This window comes from Uloborus diversus, chromosome 1, assembly GCF_026930045.1.
Source record: "Uloborus diversus isolate 005 chromosome 1, Udiv.v.3.1, whole genome shotgun sequence".
Classification (NCBI taxonomy): domain Eukaryota; kingdom Metazoa; phylum Arthropoda; class Arachnida; order Araneae; family Uloboridae; genus Uloborus; species Uloborus diversus.
In genome coordinates, this window is record NC_072731.1 from 150,154,364 (window position 1) to 150,173,534 (window position 19,171).

A 19,171-nucleotide genomic window follows, 5' to 3' on the forward strand; every position below is an offset into this window, starting at 1 on the left:
TTTCTGCAGGAAGAGGTCCCCTTTAATCCAGCTAGTCAGAGAACTTGGCGAACAATTTTACGTGAAAACTAAGCGTAAAATGTTTCATCCAATTCTGCAGAAACTTTTTCAGCACTCAAATGTGTATTTTTCATAATTTCTTTAACTAAACCTCCGATCACGCTTTGTTAACTTTGCCAGTTGACCTTTTCTTACCTTGTTTTCTATCCGATTCTTGTCTTTAAAACATTTTATCAAGCACTTCACTATGGAATGGTATAAATTAACTAATTTAGAGACATTTCAAACCAATTTATGGCTACTGTGAGGGAAAAAATCAAATTTCGAATCATGTTTGTTGTTTTCTACGCGTACCTGCCATTTTAAAGTAATAAGCAGAATATTAGGGAATAAATAAACAAAAAATTGAAGGCAAATGACTTTACAGTGTCATTACAGTGCAAAATACTTTAAAAAAAATCACATATGATAATTTTAATCATGAATTTATTCGAAAACATTTCAGTGTGCGATAACTTTTGTGGCGTATTTTTCTGTCTCTTTGTTTTTTGACAAAGTTCAAAAATAAAATCTGGCAATATTTTCAAAAAAACTATTGGGTTTTATTCAGAATGGCATACGAATGATGTGATAAAAAATTGGACTTCATGTTCGAATTCAGTTTTGCGTTATTTTGGTTTTACTACAAAATTTCAAGGTGTACGAACACTTTTGAGAGCCACTATATATATATATATATATATATATATATATATATATATATATATATATATATATATATATATATATATATATATATATATATATATATATATATTGGTGTTGCCTTAGAAAATGTCACCCAGAACCATAGAGTAAAGAAATTACATAGAGAGGCCCCGCTGTACCAAGAAATTGAAGCCGGAAGTTGCACCGCTGTATCCCAAGACCCTTAGCTTCTTGCTAAATATCTTGCGATACATTTTTGATTCAAAACATTCTATTACCGAATCTCAATTGGTTTGAAATTGCATTACAACGTGAATTAAAATGTAAACCAATCCGCCAGCTACTTTATTTGGTTGTTATCACAACTCCACCCATAATTGCACCGCTGTATCCCATAATTCCAGCTTCAATTTCATCTCCTTTTTACCATAGACGGGGCCTCTCCATGTAAATTTCTTTACTCTATGCTCAGAACCTGGTTTTTACGCTTACTAACATTAAAACGATCCACTGATTCAGAAAAACTGTACAAAAAGATAAATGGTACTGAAAGAGTCGCCAATCTCACAAAAACAGTTCCAGAATATTTTTGCGACCAAAATTATCTTAATATATAAAAATCAATGTCCTGAGATAACATATATATATATATATCAACACACAGCCAATACCGCTGAAGCCTCGGACTTGAAATTTGGCAGGCATGTCCACATGATTACGAAAGTATCCACTAAGAAAGGATTTTTCGAAATATCAATTAGTCAGGAGAAATTAATTAAAACCCCTTAATGTCTGTGAAATTAAAACCTGTCATTGAAATTTAAATCCTGTATTTTTGGAGGCTTTCATCCACTCAGGTCATTATTCAGTACTTCATCTCAACTTTTGGTCGAAAGCGAATTTTGAATTTGCTATTGTTTTTGTTTCTCACGTGATTCTTGGAGGCTTTTCTCAAGTCAAATAAATAATTATGTTTCCATCTTTTGCTTTCATTTTTTTAAAACTAGAAGCGAAGTTTTTAAGAACATCATCACAGGCGGACTATTCTTTTGAATTTAGAAGAGTGCAGTTTCCTGTAAACGTTTGCTTTGCAATAACCGTTAATAAGTCACAAGGACAGACATTAAAAGTAGTAGGGATCGATTTTGGAGAAGACTTTTTTTCACACGGTCAATTTTATGTAGCTTACTCCAACGTCAGTTCATCAAGCAGCTTAAGTTTTAGCACCAGAAAAAAAAAAAACTAAAAATGTTGTATACAAAGAAGTTCTTGCTTAAACATAGGTATAACAATAAAATGTGGATGACCTGTGTTTGCAAAGATAATCAATACTTTAAAAAAATCGTTAATAACAGTTGATGATCGGTTAAGGACAAGGGCATATATATATGGAGTCCGGAGGCCCCGGGATCCTCTCAAAATTAGAAAAAATTATAGGTAATAAGTAATTATTTTAGAGGATTTTCGAAACTAGGTGCACCAAGCACTGTTAACCCTGCTAATTCCATTACCCGAGCAATGCCGGGTACGGGAATTCTAGTTATTTATAAACCTTTACTTGCAGAAAGCAAGAACTTTGCTGGTTTGGAGGAGAATATATCGTCTGAAATGAAAATAACTGTTTTTTATTATTTTTTTTATTTAATGGCATTTTTTCGTTTAAAATAATGAAAAAGAAAATAAGCAGTAGCAAATGACAAGAATGTTTTTATTTTATTCTTCAGAAAAGAAGTTAATGATGAGAAAATCCAAAACTTAAAATATAATACACAAGAGCCCTTAAAGTTTATTTATACATTAAAGTTGAGCATTTAAATTGCGTTATTTGTTTTATTAAATAAAAAATAAAATTAAACTGGGTTAAATTATGATTGAAAAAATGAAAAAGGTCTTGAGTTTATTATTTTGTCCAGCAGTGCATTTAAATGTTTATCATTAATTTTCAAAAACAAAATATTTAGCAATCACTGATGGCAACATTTATTCATTCCATGGCTTTAAATCAACGTTTTCGAAGAAAATTTTATTGTAATTCTGGATTTTTTACTTTTTAGATTTTGCTCTTGTCGAGGTTTCACGTAGTAATGATAAAATTGCGTTATGATATTAAATTTTCAAATTCTCTAATTTCATTCACTTTTTAATTTAACTGATAAGTTGTACTACTTTTAGAACTATTCTTTTAGACATTCATCTTTATTTTAGTGAAAAAAAGATGAATTGAATTAAGCTATAATTAAACCGAAATAAAAAAATTTTGAGTTTATAATTATGTCCACCACTGTAGAAACCCATATATATACTGTTCTAATTGATTGAGAAGCTTTAGTTGATGCAGAAAAAATATATCTATCAAACGGCATCAAACGTTAAGGGGTGTGGGAATCTTTCAATCCTTTAATAGGCAATTTATGCGAAATTTTTGCTTGAAAAATGAATAATAATAATAATAATAATAAAACTAATTCGAATTTAAAAAGAAAAACAGGTGCAAACCACCGAGGCTCAAAGTAATTTTGTACAAAATTTCAAGGTTGTAGGAGTTATAGGATCTCCCCTGAAAGCAAGTCCGCCACACACATCCTTTCACAACTTCCTTGACCTTACCTGCTTTAATATACAGTAAACTCCCGATTATCCGCGGAATAGGGTGGCACGGTAACCGCGGATAAGCTGAATAGAAGGTACAAAACGATACTTAGTGTATGCAATAGATAAAAAATATTAATGACACTCACACATTCATTTAAATCATAACTAAAACCATTGCTACATTGGAACTACTAACATTGAATATAAAAAATACATGAAAAATCTAACAGCGAACAACACAATCATTAGTTTCAAAAAAAAAAAATGTCAAAGGATCCGTGGATAATCCGACTGCCGAGTTTACTGTATAGAAAAAAATAAAACCAACTGTTTTTTTTTTTTTTAAACCAAGGATTTTTTTTTTTTTTTTAAATCCAAACCGGGTTTTTTGGCTTAAAAACAACTTGTAAGAAGAATAATTTTAGTTTTGGAAAGTCTTGAATATTTAATGAATTAATGGTTCATGAATGTTTAATATTCACATTTGTACCTAACTAGCATTCCCGTACCCGGCATTGCTCGGGTAATGGAATTAGCAGGGGTTAACACTGCTTGGTGCGCCTAGTTTCAAAAATCCCCTATAATAATTACTTATTACCTATAATTTTTTCTAATTTCGAGAGGATCCCGGGGCCCCCGGACTCCATATATATATGCCCTTGTCCTTAACCGATCTTCAACTGTTATTAACGATTTTTTTAAAGTATTGATTATCTTTGCAAACACAGGCCATCCACATTTTATTGTTATACCTATGTTTAAGCAAGAACTTCTTTGTATACAACATTTTTAGCTTTTTTTTTTCCTGGTGCTAAAATTATTAAGCTGCTTGATGAACTGATGTTGGAGAAATTGACACTACATAAAATTGACCGTGTGAAAAAAAGTCTTCTCCAAAATCGATCCCTACTACTTTTAATGTCTGTCCTTGTGACTTATTAACGGTTATTGCAAAGCAAACTTTTACAGGAAACTGCACTCTTCTAAATTCAAAAGAATAGTCCGCCTGTGATGATATTCTTAAAAACTTCGCTTCTAGTTTTTAAAAAAAAAATGAAAGCAAAAGACAGAAACATGATTATTTGACTTGAGAAAAGCCTCGAAGAATCACGTGAGAAACAAAAACAATATCAAATTTAAAATTCGCTTTCGACCAAAAGTTGAGATGAAGTACTGAATAATGATCTGAGTGGATGAAAGCCTCCAAAAATAAGGGATTTAAATTTCAATGACAGGTTTTAATTTCACAGAAATTAAGGGGTTTTAATTAATTTCTCCTGAACTAATCGATATTTCGAAAAAATATTTCTTAGTGGATACTTTCATAATCATGTGGACATGCCTGCCGAATTTCAAGTCTGAGGCTTCAGCTGGCTGTGTGCGTTGATATATATATATACTAGCTTTTACCCGCGGCTTCTCTCACGTTGATGTAGTTTTTTTTCCAATTGATTCAAGTTAATGGTCATTACAGGCAGAGGTCAAATAATTACCAAAAAATTGTTTGCCTCTAGTTTCGCCGACATTTCAAATTGCCTGCCCCTTTAAATGTATCAAAAGATATGATTAAATTTGAAAATTCAGGGGGAAGGGGAGTAAATGAAATGTCGGCGAAACTGGGAAGACACCCAAAAATTACAAAAAATAAATCACGAAAACGTTCAGGAGTTGTAAAGAAGTTAGTTTCGGTAATGATTTTTAACTACAAAGAAAATGTTTTGCATGTATTTGGCCGTTTCTGGCGAAAAATAAATCTTTCTTCGACGGTAACTGGGGGTAGAGGGCAGACTCTATTGCATAACTTTTTTAGTTACCAGATAATTGTACGTGGTAAAAATACCTGGCGTTGCCTGGGTCTGTAATAATTATGAGAAACAATCGCTACTTTTATTCGTTCTTTGCTGTAACTCAAATAACTCAAAACACACCGCTTTGACGTGATTAAAAATAGAGCTTCTTCCTTACCCATAAAAGTAAAATGGCAATAAGTATGAAGAACAAAATAGTATTCTTTTAGAAACGAAAAAACGATATTTAAGCATATACATATTTGAGGAATTTCCAAAACATAAAATTAAACTTCACTTGTTTAAAAAAAATTATCTTTTTTTTAACCGCCCACGTGTAGCTGCCCATAAACCCTTACTGTGATTTAAAATGTTATTAAATTTGCATTAATCGTTTTAGGATACCTTAAATGAGGCTCCTCCTCCCTACTTTTTAAAACTGTGTGTTACTAATTTTCATCGAAGAGATAGAATCGCCAAATACAGAGATACTTCTGGTGATTATAAAATTATGCTACCCGAAATGTTTCCAATAAACAGTAAAAATTTGTCAATTGTTTGAAATTGTGTGAAAAGACAAATTAATGGAAGTTTTTGTGCTGTTTATGGATTTGCTTAATTTAGCTGGCTTTTATGTGTTAACAAATTTAAAGAAAGAAATATTGAAGAAATGGCGATATTTGGTTACATGGTGAATACACATGGTTACATAGCTATTGAAATGATTCCACAAAAAAAGTTTGGCAAGATTCCTGCTGATCGATTAAATACCCAGTCAACACTAATAAATAAAAAAAAACCTATTAATTGCCTCAAAGTTGCATTAAAATGAAAAATAATCAGCTAAATCCATGTATTATTTGCCAATCTTGTGCAAAAATCTTACTTCAAGATTTGAATTCGGAAAAGCCTTGAACAGTCACGAAAAGCAAAGATAGTCAACAATACAACAATAGTCGCGGTCGACAGGGAGTTGAGATGATACACTAAATATTGTATTGAGTTGAGGAAAGCCTTCGAACATGGAACTAAAAAGCTCATAACTCGTTTTTTATTCTACTTAGAAATTTTGAACAGGTGCCATCTTCAGCAGAAAAATCAGAGCTTTCGATGGACATATAATGTTAATATGTGCAAGTATTCTTCGTCCCCATATTAGAGAATTTATACGAAAATTGTGTTTTATTGCCCCCCTAAGGGGGTTTTGTCCCCCATAATGGGACGAAAACTACCCTATGTGTTATTCTGATGCATAAGCTATATTATTGTAAAGTTTCATCAAAATCCATTCAGTAGTTTTTGCGTGAAAGAGTAACAAACATCCATACATCCATACAGACAAACTTTCGCATGTATAATAGTAGTAAGATAAGATGTTATCGCAGGACATTTATTTTTATATATTAAGATTACTTGATGATTAATTGAAAAAGTAAAACTGCTGGGATTTTTTCTCTATCAAATTTTGGAAAAACGATCGGCCATATATTTATGTACCTAATGAGAAAAGTTGCATTGATTTAAGAAGAAAAAAAAAACATTTTGCAAATTGGCGTTACAATAATAAAAAAAAATCAAATTTATTCATTTTTAGCCTTGCTGGTTACTTTGCATTAATTAGATTTTACATCTTAAAATTATATGTAAATTTTATGGAAACATTTGGGGGAAGAGACCATTTAGTTTTTCAAAAAAAAAAAAAAAATTCAAGAAAACCGCATGGGTTTTTTTAGTCAGTTGGTTTAAATCGTGGTTTAAACCAAACAACCCTGGAAAATATCGAAATTTACTTCTAGAATGTTAATAGCAAATCACTAAGTATACTGCTTTCCTGCTTCAGAGGTACTCTTAGACAGGACCTTGAAATAGATAGGAGACAAGAGCAATAGCTCGTAAACCTTCAATACTTTCAGAACAGAGCGAGTATGCCTAAGCAAGAAAGCTCTCACGAGATCTAAACCAAAATCACGTGATCACCTCCATTAGAGTACTAAAAATTCTCAAAATAGTTCTTTCTGCCTTGAAAAAGATAGTACACGAGTGATCGGGAAAAACCCAAAATAATCTAGAAATTGCCAGGTTTGGACCGGATTCAATGACAATAGGTTATATTTCGTACCAAAAATGAGACATCGGAGAATAGATGTATAGAATAGCACGTTAACATCATAGCAATATATTTAACACAATTTGAGGCAGTGAGAAGCAAAGGGATGTAAGTGGACATTTTCAAGTTTTGCTAAAACGCGTTTAAAGATAAAATCCTAGGTAAGCTTTCATTAAAAAGTTTTTCTAAATCATGCTGTATAATGGCATCTAGGCAGTGAGAGGCAAAAAGATGTAAGTGGCAAAATTTAAAATTTGAAGATAATCAGTACAAATGGTAAATGAAGCTCTCCCATCCCTTTGTTTCTCACTGCCTCATATGTCTTTCTAGATTTTTTTTTTATCTTGTTCAAGTAATAATAATAAAATAAGTAATTAAAATATTACCCTTTCATAAGGCTTGATAATGTCATTGATGACGTTTGTGAAATATAGTGTAACTTAAGTTACTGTTTAGAAATCATGATTTCTTCATGTTGTTTTCGTAACTTTCTTGATTCGATTTAAATATAGCCGAACTTGACGAATGCTTTCGTATGACGTAAAATGGAAATAAAACTTTTGCTGGTGAACATTTTGAAAAAAACTTTGATGATACAACTTTGATGAAAAATGACAAAAAAGAGACAACAAAAATGAAGAAGTAAAATGGACAACTTTTACGTGGTTCAAGTTTCGAATGTCAAACTAAGCAAAATAAAAGAGTTCGCTAAAAATTACAGGTTATTTGAAAGTACTTTAAATAAAACAGAAATCAAAGTGAATATTGTGTTTTCTATTTTAGAGCAAAAAGGCACAACACAAAACCAAATTGAAACATGAAAAATTGGTACTGCATTTTGCTCCTGATTTGGCAAAGTAGTTTTTGTTGCAACCTTGAAACCAGGGATGGATTTCCAACTGTTATTAATTTTCCGTCACATGGATAAATGTCTTATGATAATGAAAGAGTACTTCAAAAATGCATCACTTTTTTAATAATTGTCACTTGAATTCAATGAATTGATGTTTTATAACATCTTTCTTTATTCATGTCAAAGGTTTTCAGTAGGCTTAAAATGTTAATTATAACACAAACATACACAACATAAACAGTTAAATACTTACGTTCCATTTCTTGAATCTTAGTTGCTAAGATTTTTTGGGCTACACCGATCTTAGCTTTGACCTTCTGAATTTTTCGGAAGAAATGATTTATTGCACTTTCTTTATCCTATGAGGGGAAAAACTCGTATGGTACATGAATATTTTATACTGTCATAATCAATGTTATCATCTTAATATATAAAAATCTTCTGTGCGGATATTTGTCACCATAAGGCTTTTAAACGGCTGGACCGATTTTGATCAAATTTTTTGCGTGTAATTAAATTGTGGCAAGCATGGTTTCGAAGCGCGATGGAAAGAATCGGAAACGTTTTAGTTAATTAATTAATTAATTTAAACATTGGATGGTTATATCTCCCAAATGGTTAATATTCATTTTAACCTATTGTTGAGCGAGAACTGAAATAAATATGTAACCCGTTGCCAAAGGACGATAAGAAAGCCAACTCTGCTTTTTGTAATGAAATTTTCTACTGTGATACGTCAATTGAGAATAGATAAAACGTAGAGAGAAAGTGAAGCCTTCATTTTTCTCTTGAAAGCAACGATTTTAGGTCCCGACATATATTTTAAAGTAAAGTACTGGAAGGTTCACGCAAAACGTGTGTTCTGACGGCGTCGTAGTTGAACCGAAACCTAGCAACATTTGTTTCTCGGCTCAAAGCCATCTGAGTTTTGACAATGTCAAGAATACTTAAAGGTTATCAAACTAATCAGTACATTATTAAAGGAAAAGATGATGGAATTTAAAGACGAAACAAATTTTATTTTCGTCCATATTAATTACAATAGGGTAGTTCTTTACACAAAAGATCAGTGCAGTGGAAGATCTTTACCTTTGCTGCAAAGAACAAACTAGGCAATGTATGAAGTTTTAAAAGTTTTCGTTCAAAAGATCAGACTGCTAATCGGTCGGAGTTGGCTTCGCTCACTGATCGGCTGGATTACAGTAACGTGGTGGCTTTGCGACTTTGGCTACAAACAATAGAGTTGCGTGATCATTTGCTTACATTTTAAAACTACTGTTAATGTAATTTATTGTATTTTTTTGTTTATTTCGCGAAATATTTCAAACTTCAAAGAATTGTTTTTCGTTTTTAAAGAGTGTTAAGTCATTTTAGTTGAAGAATGTGTTTATTTTACATCAGGAGTGGGGGTCGGGGATGAGTGATTTCCACTTATTTAGAGAACGGTTTTTACATTAATCATTTTTTTAAACGATATCCTTTCGATTGTTTTATTCTTTTTCATATGGGGGATGTTGCAGCGGGATTTTCCGTTTGTTCTAGATGGGTAATTAGTTTTTTACTTACTATCGGAGGACGCTTTTTATCCTTTGATTATGGCTAAAGGAACAAGCCATCAAGTCCGGGAGAAAAAAAAGGTTCATAAAACAACTGCTCAGTGGGCTGTAGTTAAATCAAGTTGTAATAAATATACGCATTCTGACACCAAGAACAGCTTAAATATTTTTTTTTACTTATTTTGTTTCAGTAAAACGGTTCAAACACTTGATAGTTCATTGAATTTTTTTAACTTTTCAATTTTCAAAGTTTGAACAGAGCAACGTCTGTCGGGGCCTCTAGTTAGCTATATATCATAAACTATAGGCATAATATTATCTATGTTATGTTATCATGATCAAAGGATTTGAACAAATCCTAATTTTTCAGCTTTCTTTCGAAACAAAACGTACAACAAATATACAATGTTATTGTTTCGTATTTAAGAAAAAATGCAACGCGTCCGCAAAAAAAAAAAAAAAGTTAGATTCCTTATTTCACTATAAACTAACAGCGGTGAAACCTGTTCAAGTTGACCACTTGCGGTGCAATACTTTAGTGGTCAAATTAATATTTATGAAGGAGGATGACAGCTGACAAAAGCCGTCAACTCAAACAGGTGGTCAATTTTCAAAGGTAGTCAAATTTACAGGTTTTACTGTAATTCTCAAAATCGCGATTGATGTAGGAAATAGCGAGAAATAGCAGGAGAAACTCTTCTCTGGTTTAAAACAGGAGATAGTACGATACCCTAGGTAGGTGAAACTCTACAACATGGCTTAGGGAACATAATTGAATAAAAGCCTTACCTAGGAACTTAAACACACAAAAATCCGCCCTCTCTCTTTATAATATTAGTATAGGTTTCATAGGAAATTTCCTTTTAATATTTGAAGAAATGCTACAACTTACCATTTCAGCATGATATTCACCATCTAAGTTAACCAGAACATTGTTAACTTTAAACACATCAGCTTGCAAGTACATCTATACATAGTTAAAAATAAAATTTTAAGGAATATTATCTGGCCGGCCATGCTTAATGATAAATTAGATGCTTTATACATGAAATACTCTGCCAACTCAGTCAATTCCAGCCGAGGACTGCAGTTTTGTGCTTATTAGCACTCATCATCCCGGCATAGGAGTGACTGAGCTGGAGGTGGAAAACCTCTTAAGGAAGCCAAGAGTGCCAAACAAACTGGTAGCTAATACAGAATTGCGGTAACTTACTGAATAGATACTTTATACTTATGCGCATACTTCAAAAACCCGCTTTCTCTGAAATACACACGATTTCTATTCGACACGGCAACTTAAAAACAGAAATTTACATCGAGATGAAAAGTATACTTTTATCCTCTGAATAGGAATGACAAAAAACGATCTAAATAGAGTATGAAAGAAAACATATAGCAAGTAATGATTTCAGAACGAGATAGAGGTAGCTAATTCAAGTCCTTTGGAAAGCTTGAACATGGACTGCTTTTGGCTACGAAAATAAGAATGAAACATTTCTCACGCGAAGGTACCAATATTAAATTCGTTTTTTATCTTTTCAATATTATATTAATTCTGAAGGTGATTTCTATTAATATGGTACTTATCCGTTATAAGCAACGACCCCGTATTTTAGAATTACGGGGCCGTTGTTATAAGTGGCCACCTGGCTCGTTTTCAATCTTCAATGAGGTTTCATTTATTTATTTATTTATTTTTTTTTTTTTATCATTGCTCAAAACTTCAATGACATAAATTGTTTACGATGTACACACTGTCCTTTTGATGAACTATTGAATGTTTCATTAACGTAAAAAATAATCTGCCAAATAATTAAATTAAACCATTTAAAAAAAGCAATGTGCCAAATTAAAAAAAAAGCATAAGGATAAATAACATAAAAATTTGCATTAAAAGAATTCATTAACTCATTAAAACAACTTTCAAAGCCTCATTAAAATGTAAAATAATCTGCCTTAAAACGATTGTAGTCTTTACCTAAATCCCAAAAAGAAAACGTACAAAAAATAGTGTCTTTAATGAATTGTATTGTATGTTCAAAAAATAATGCACGATCTTGAATTGGCTCAGTGCTTTTAAATTCTTAAAGAGATACTTTTTCTCCATTAAAAGATGGCTTCTTTCGGAACCCGAAACACGTGCTATCAATATCTGTTAGATTTTACTAGAGCCGCTATATAGATAGGCCGACGCATCAGCTTAAGTTTACCCATTTTGGATCGGATTTTTCATTGTTGCACTGCTAGGGTAACCACAGCAAAGTTTCGGATTTCGCCAAATTTGTCGAAAATAGCATTTTATTTAATAAACAATTCACGTGCCGCTAATAATTGCTCACAGTGAACCATCACCAAACGCGATAACTCTCCAGAAATGACTACCACTCAAACAGGGCCCGATTAAGATATCGAGGGGCCCCAGGCAAATATTTTTTTGGGGCCCCATGTATTCAAACTTTATAACTTCAGCCGTTGGGTGAAACAAATTTAGCCATAGACTAAAAAAATTTCAGCCATTTGGGGGCCCCTAAATATCTGGGGCCCTGGCCCAGGGCCTAGTTGACCTATTCAGTAATCAGGCCCTGCACTCAAACACGCGCTCCGATCCAAAATGGCTAATCTTAAGCTGATGCGTCGGCTCGCATATATAGGGGCCTTAGGAGAAACTACAGAAAACATCTTTCTTTAAAAATCTGATTTAACCTTTCCTGAAATAGTAGAATTTTAAACATTTACTTCCGCGTCAATACTGCCAATTATTGCGTTCAATAATATTAAAGAGCACAAACATCAACTTATACACACATATCATAGTTTTGATCAAGGCTTCACTTGATACGCGCCTTATCAGGCACAGTCATTTCTCAAAAGATCAAAGCCGCCGACTTGCACACAAGAGAGCGCTGTAGTATAACCGGGGAAAATCTTTGTTTACATTAGTTAAACAAATTAATTCTGCTGTAATAAGTCATGCTTTTTCAATCTTTATCGTAAAATTTCATTGATATGGTTAACCGATGTGTGGTACAGGGTGAATTGATGCCGGAACGGCGTACCAGGACTGTTTCTCAGGGAAAATAAATTCCCTTTTCAGGTAAAGCTGGTTCCAACTCAGGATTCAACTATTTCTCATAGGCGTTCACTTCTGGTAAAATGCATCCCAGAAGCACAGGGACTCCAAAGCATTGTGGGCCTTGGACTTCACTTTTAGTAAGGGATTACGTATAAATTTTTCGAGACATTTAATGTGAGTTGATATCGAGAAGGGTTAAAACATTACTCTTCCTCTAAATAAAAAAAATGTCTAAGAAGAAATCGTTGCTGTTTATAAATTATATAGTACTAGCACCCCCAGAGGTATCGTTTCACTTGGAGGACATTGAGACCACGAGCATATTTAACGTCGCCCAGTCCCCTTTAATGACGACGGTGGGTCTTCGACCAGCGGGGATCGAACCCGAGGCCCTCCGGCCCCGAGTCCAATGCCCTACCGATCAGGCTACCACGGCCCTATACTCCCCCTCCTTACTAATTTTTATTATAGAAATATTGTTGCCAGATGCTGAGATACTTTTGGTCAAAATAAAATGGCGCTAAACAGTTTCATCCGAAATGTTTAAAAAAGAAGTAGTAAAATTTGGCGATTGTTTGAAATCGTGCAAAAAGAAAAATTATTGGAAGTTATTGTGCGGTTTATGGATTTGGCTAATTTAGTTGTTGAATTATTTTACACAGTATATATATATATATTTAAGTATCTTTGATTGGCGATATTTTGTTTATATGGTGAAAGCTGAGAAACATTATTACGTAGTCTTTGGACTCAAAAACAGCGACAGTGGAAAAAACTGCCAAATGCATCAGCTACTGAAATCTTTCTGAAAAAATTCTGGCGATATTTCTGCTGGTTGTTTGGATATAGTGAGCAAGTGTCCAATCAGCATAAATAATAATAATAAACCATTAATTACATAAGTTCCGTTTAAAAGTAAAATGATCAGCCAAATCCATTTATTTTTAGCCAATCTTGTGGAAAAACGTTACTTTAAGATTTGACTTGAGAAAAGCCTCAAAAAGTCAGACGAAACGCAAAAATATTCAACAATACAACAATTCGTGGGAGTTGAGATGACACACTAAATAATGACTTGGGTTGATGAAAGCCTTCGAACATGGAACAAAAAAAGCTCATATCTCGTTTTTCATACAACTTAGAACTTTCTAACAGATGCCATCTTCAGCAGAAAAATAAGCGCTTTCGATGGACACATAATTTTAATATGTGCACGTATTTTTTCACCGTCATATTGGGGCATTTATGCGAAAAATTGGAAAAATTAGAATAAAAAAGGAACTATCAATCGGATTTTTTTCGAACTGGTCTACAAACCTCCCCAGTACCAAAAAGAACAAACGGTGAAAGTTTCAGCCAAATCTGCCGGGTAGTTTCTGAGATCTTAGGGAACAAATTTACCAAACTCCATTTTTATATATATAGATTTTACTGCATATTTAAAGGAGGTATTTAATGGCACAATCGAGAAGATTTCAACAATAATTGTTTTATTCTCACAATATCGGTAAGACTGCAATACATATTTACTCTTTTGATATTATTTCGTTATAGGTACGTCGCTATTCTTGGTGAGTTTTCTCTTTACATTGCCGAAAACTGAAAAATTGCACTTACATTATAGTCGGCTAAAATTGAAAAATAAAGCTTACATCATCGTATGTTGCTTCTTTTTCTAATTTTACAAAAATTACACACTTTAAATTTTTATTTATGACTCGGTTAATTTATTCAGCTGATTATGTTACAAAATAATGGAGAATTGAAATTGATTTAGCGAAATATTTTAACGAGATTTCTCACATTTAATAGCTCGTTTTTTATTTAGCGAATTATTTTACTTTGTTTTGATTAAAAATCCACGAAAAAGACAAAATAACACACTGTTTCGACAAGTAAATAAATTACATCATCGAAAGCATTTCAAGTTTTATTACATACTAGCTGCGTCGCCCGGCTTTGCACGGTCCGCCTCAAAAATAAAAGTTATGTCAAGTGACGCGAGTTCAACACTCAGGCTTGAACCAAAAAAAAAAAAAAAAAAGTCAGTGTAGTTTTGCGGCAGATTGCAGAAAACCCCCCAAAAAAGTAAACAATTTAAATCCCCTGATTACAGGAAAAGCCTCAAAACAAAAACAAGAATTTTACCTGTTCATATTCGAGAAAAAGAAATGGCAACAGATCTTTCATCTCAATGATTTTCTTCACGCTGTAAATTTTAATAAAAGCGTTCATCCGGAAAGTTGAGTTGAAGCACTGAATAATAATTTTAATGGAGGAAAGCCTTCGAAAAATATGGATTTGATTTTGAAATCTGAGAGTCATAATTAATAATTTTTAATTGATATCTCCGCTAATTATTATCGGAGGATTATGTTAAATAGCCAAACATGAAGACGGGAAGATGACGAATCCATCGATACCTGGTTCGATGGTCAGTTCACTGTCGTTCGGGAGAAGAAGCTTGGACATAGATATATACTCAGATTTTATATGTATAAGACTAGCTGCGTGCCCGGCGTTGCACGGGCTACCTAAAAAATGTAAGAGCAGTCCAGTTGATGCTTTTGTAGTACACTGACATTAGTTTCTAACGCGTTAAGGAATAAATAAATGCGCGTAAAGCAAGGTTTGCAAAACACCAGTAAAACATATTTTTGCCAAAACACCTCATCAACGTTAATAATCGTTATCAATGATACAAGTTATGAGTACATTTTCAGTCAGCACAAAAGGGGAAAATATATGCATTATCAACTATAATCTTTGCTCACGTTAAACTGAATTACATCTGATAGACTATATCGGAAATATTTATGCACAATAACAATCCGCTTTTTACATAAAATAGTCTACTACCCGGCGTTGCCCGGGTGTTTATTAATGCAACATACCACTCAGATAAATATTTGGATGGATTCTATCCATATGGTCGTACAAGAATTACATCAATCCGTTTTCCAGGTACAAACCCTCAAAGAACTCAAATAACTTGTAAATCACTCATTTACTTTACGACGTGCACGGTCCTCCTCGAAAATGAAAGTTATGTCATGTGACGCGTATTTAACAATCAGGCTTGAACAAAAAAAAAAAAAAACAGCAAAATTTTGCTGCAGATTACGGCAAAATAATCGAAAAGTAAACAACTTAAACACCCTGATTACAGGAAAAGCCTTAAAACAAAAGCCTAATTTTATTTCTTTATATTCGAGAAAAAAAATTGCAACAGATGTTTCTTTTCAATGATTTTCTTCACGCTGTAAATTTTAATAAAAGCGTTCATCCGGAAAGTTGAGTTGAAGCACTGAATAATAATTTGAATGGAGGAAAGCCTTCGAAAAATAGTGATTTGATTTTGAAATCTAAGAGTCATAATTAAAAGTTTTTAATTGATATCTCCGCTAATTATTATCGGAGAATTATGTTAAATAGCCAAACATGAAGACGGGAGGATTACGAATCCATCGATACCTGGTTCGATGGTCAGTTCACTGTCGTTCGGGAGAAGAAGCTTGGACATAGATAGATAGATAGATAGATAGATAGATAGATACTCAGATTTTATATGTATAAGATAGTTCTATTACCTATATATTTATTAAAAGTTTCAATAATCCTCCCAGTAAAAGAAACCACCCACGAAACGATATTAAAAGTTTCAGTAAAATATTAAACATCCGCTGAACAATTTGTATTTGACAACAATAAAGCTTCATTTTATTGAAACCATATAACCAAGTACGGGGACAACAAATAAAATGAAAAACAATCGCCAAGATTTGAAATGCACCATGACGCACACATATGCAATCCTTGGCGTTACAAAATTTGACGGCAATCTTTATTTCTTGCCATTTAATATTCACATTAAAATCATGGGGGAATTATCTCCTCGCGGAACATGTGAAATTGGCGAAAACTCTTACTGATAAAATTGCTGTCGCCAATGTTTGTTCTTCTGATACTTCGATGGAACTTTTATTGTTTTTTAATCAATTGATACATTATTTTGCAAATTATTTTACACTTTAATTGATCTTTGGCTGGATTACAGTAACGTGGTTGCTTCCTAATACTGTTTAGTTTTGATTTGGCGGATTACTAAATAGCTTAATTTAATTTTCTAATAAATTATTTTTTTTTTATTTAAATGTCACTTTTAATGCTACTTAATGGCTTTTTTTTAATTTAAAATTTATGGAACTTTTGATGTTTTATTGCGGCACAATTTATTTATGTGGTGAAATTTTTCCCCTTTAAATATCCTCACAATGTGTGAACTTTTGAATACCCTTTACCTTTTTAGCAGGTTTGTTTTTATTTTTTTAACTGTTATTATTATTTTTATTCATTTATTTTTTCAACAAGCAAAAATTTTGAAATTTTTATTAGCATGCTTTTCCTGTTGAATTCATTATTGTTTCAATGTACTTTTAAATTATTTAAATTTCTTGTTCTTTAACATACAACATACTCCTTAATGATATAAATTGTTATGTATAATGATCGATATTAACGATCAGTTTCATGGCAAAGTTTTAATTTCATATGTTTTCTACATAACTTTCTTTAAAATAATTGTATCTCTATGTATTTTTTGTTCATTTTATTAGTTCTTATTGCGAAAAAAAAAAGATATCAAATTGTGCTATTCACCAGTTTCAGAATATGTCTTTAAAGTTTAATTCAAAATTAGTTTTTTTTTAATTAAGAAAACAAATTACTAAAAGATTTTTGAATGTTTCCATAAATATATTTATCAACTAACAAAAATATCCGGCGTTGCCTGGATCAGCAATAATTATGAGAGACAATCGTTACTTTCATTTGTTTTCTGTTTTAAATATATTTATCAGTTGTGCTTAATGAAGCATATGTAATTGATTTTTTCGTATTAAAACTTAAAAAATATTTTTTTCTTGACGCAAGTTATTGAGCATAGTTCATATGTTTAATAAATAGACAGTATGGATTCGTCCATAAGATGTAATGTTTAATTTTATTATATTACGCATAATTTCATTCAGAATCAAATTTACACTATTTGTTTTTTATTAGTTGGAAGCAGAAATTACCCCCCCCCCCCAAAAAAAAAAAACAGTACTTCCAAAATATTTTATTCACATACGTTTTCAAACAGAAAATTTCTTTTTAAGCTCGTTTGAAATCGTTATTTAATGTATAAATTGCAATAAATGCTAACTCCTATTTATATTTATTGAAGGTTTGCAGTTACATTACTCAAATAATTTTAAAAATGCTTCATTGCGAAAAGTTGGAATAATTTATCACAAAATTTTTTCATACACGGAATTTACGTTGATTTAATTAGATAAACATCTTCTTCTGCTTATATTTATGTGATTTTGTTTCAAAACTTAATTTTTCTTGAAAACAAAATTTCATATTTTTTCACTCTTTACCTAAAATATTTTTCCACACGTCCACAAACACTTTTTTTTTTTTCAGGAAGAAAAAATCCGCTTTTAAATTAACTCAAATACTTTTGAACTCAATTTTGAATACGTATTCTCTTTAAAAATAAACTTATCTGGTTTTTATATAGGTAAAAGTTGCCACAAAATCCAAAAGGTGTCGCCGGAGTCTGACCGGGTTTCTTGTTTGATTGATTGATTTCATACTACAACTTTTATTGAAATGACTGAGCCCGATAAGACGCGCATCGAGTAAAGCCTTGGTTTTGATACTCAGCGACAGTACTTAAAGACAAAAGGATACGCTATTTGTCAACGGTACGAGTACATTTGATCCTTCACTAGTTGAATTCAGTGTATTCACATATTCGACTGACGATTCATACTTTAGCCTGGCCTTGTTCAGTGAGTACATCAAATTACACAAAGTTTCAACTTCCTGCAAAGAAAAGCACTTTAAAATCTTGAAAGAAAAATAATACAATTACATTAAAAGATACTGCCTGACCACGGATTGTATGGAAAGACAAACATCCGTTTTACCGCTGGAAGTGGACAAATCTATTATTTTTTAGCGATGCCAGCTTTTGCAGAAGCAGAGTCTCATTCAAATAAGCGGAATACCGGCATCAAATCTTTACTTTTCCCCCTTATTCACATAGATTCGTCTTATTTGGACCTTTGAAAATTCCGTACAATCCGTGGTTGGACTATACACATCACAAATGCAAATCTAAAATTACTGATCATTTTTCCATGAGTAAGAGCGAGTTAGACTCCTATTTATGAGCGCATATAGAATATAATCGCTACTTCCATTTGACCATCTTCGTATTGCATTGTTTTGTTGCAGAAAAAAAAAATAAGTTTCAGATAAATTCGGATTTGAGAATCCGTACATTCTAGAGAGATTTACTGAAAGTAACTAGTATATGGCCAGAACTTAAGAGTGGTGATAGGTAGTGTAGTTAAGTAGTCGTCAGTGGCGGCTCGTCACTATGGGCCGGGTGGGCCGGGCCCACCCGACAAAATAGTGCATAATTAGATTATTTAAAAA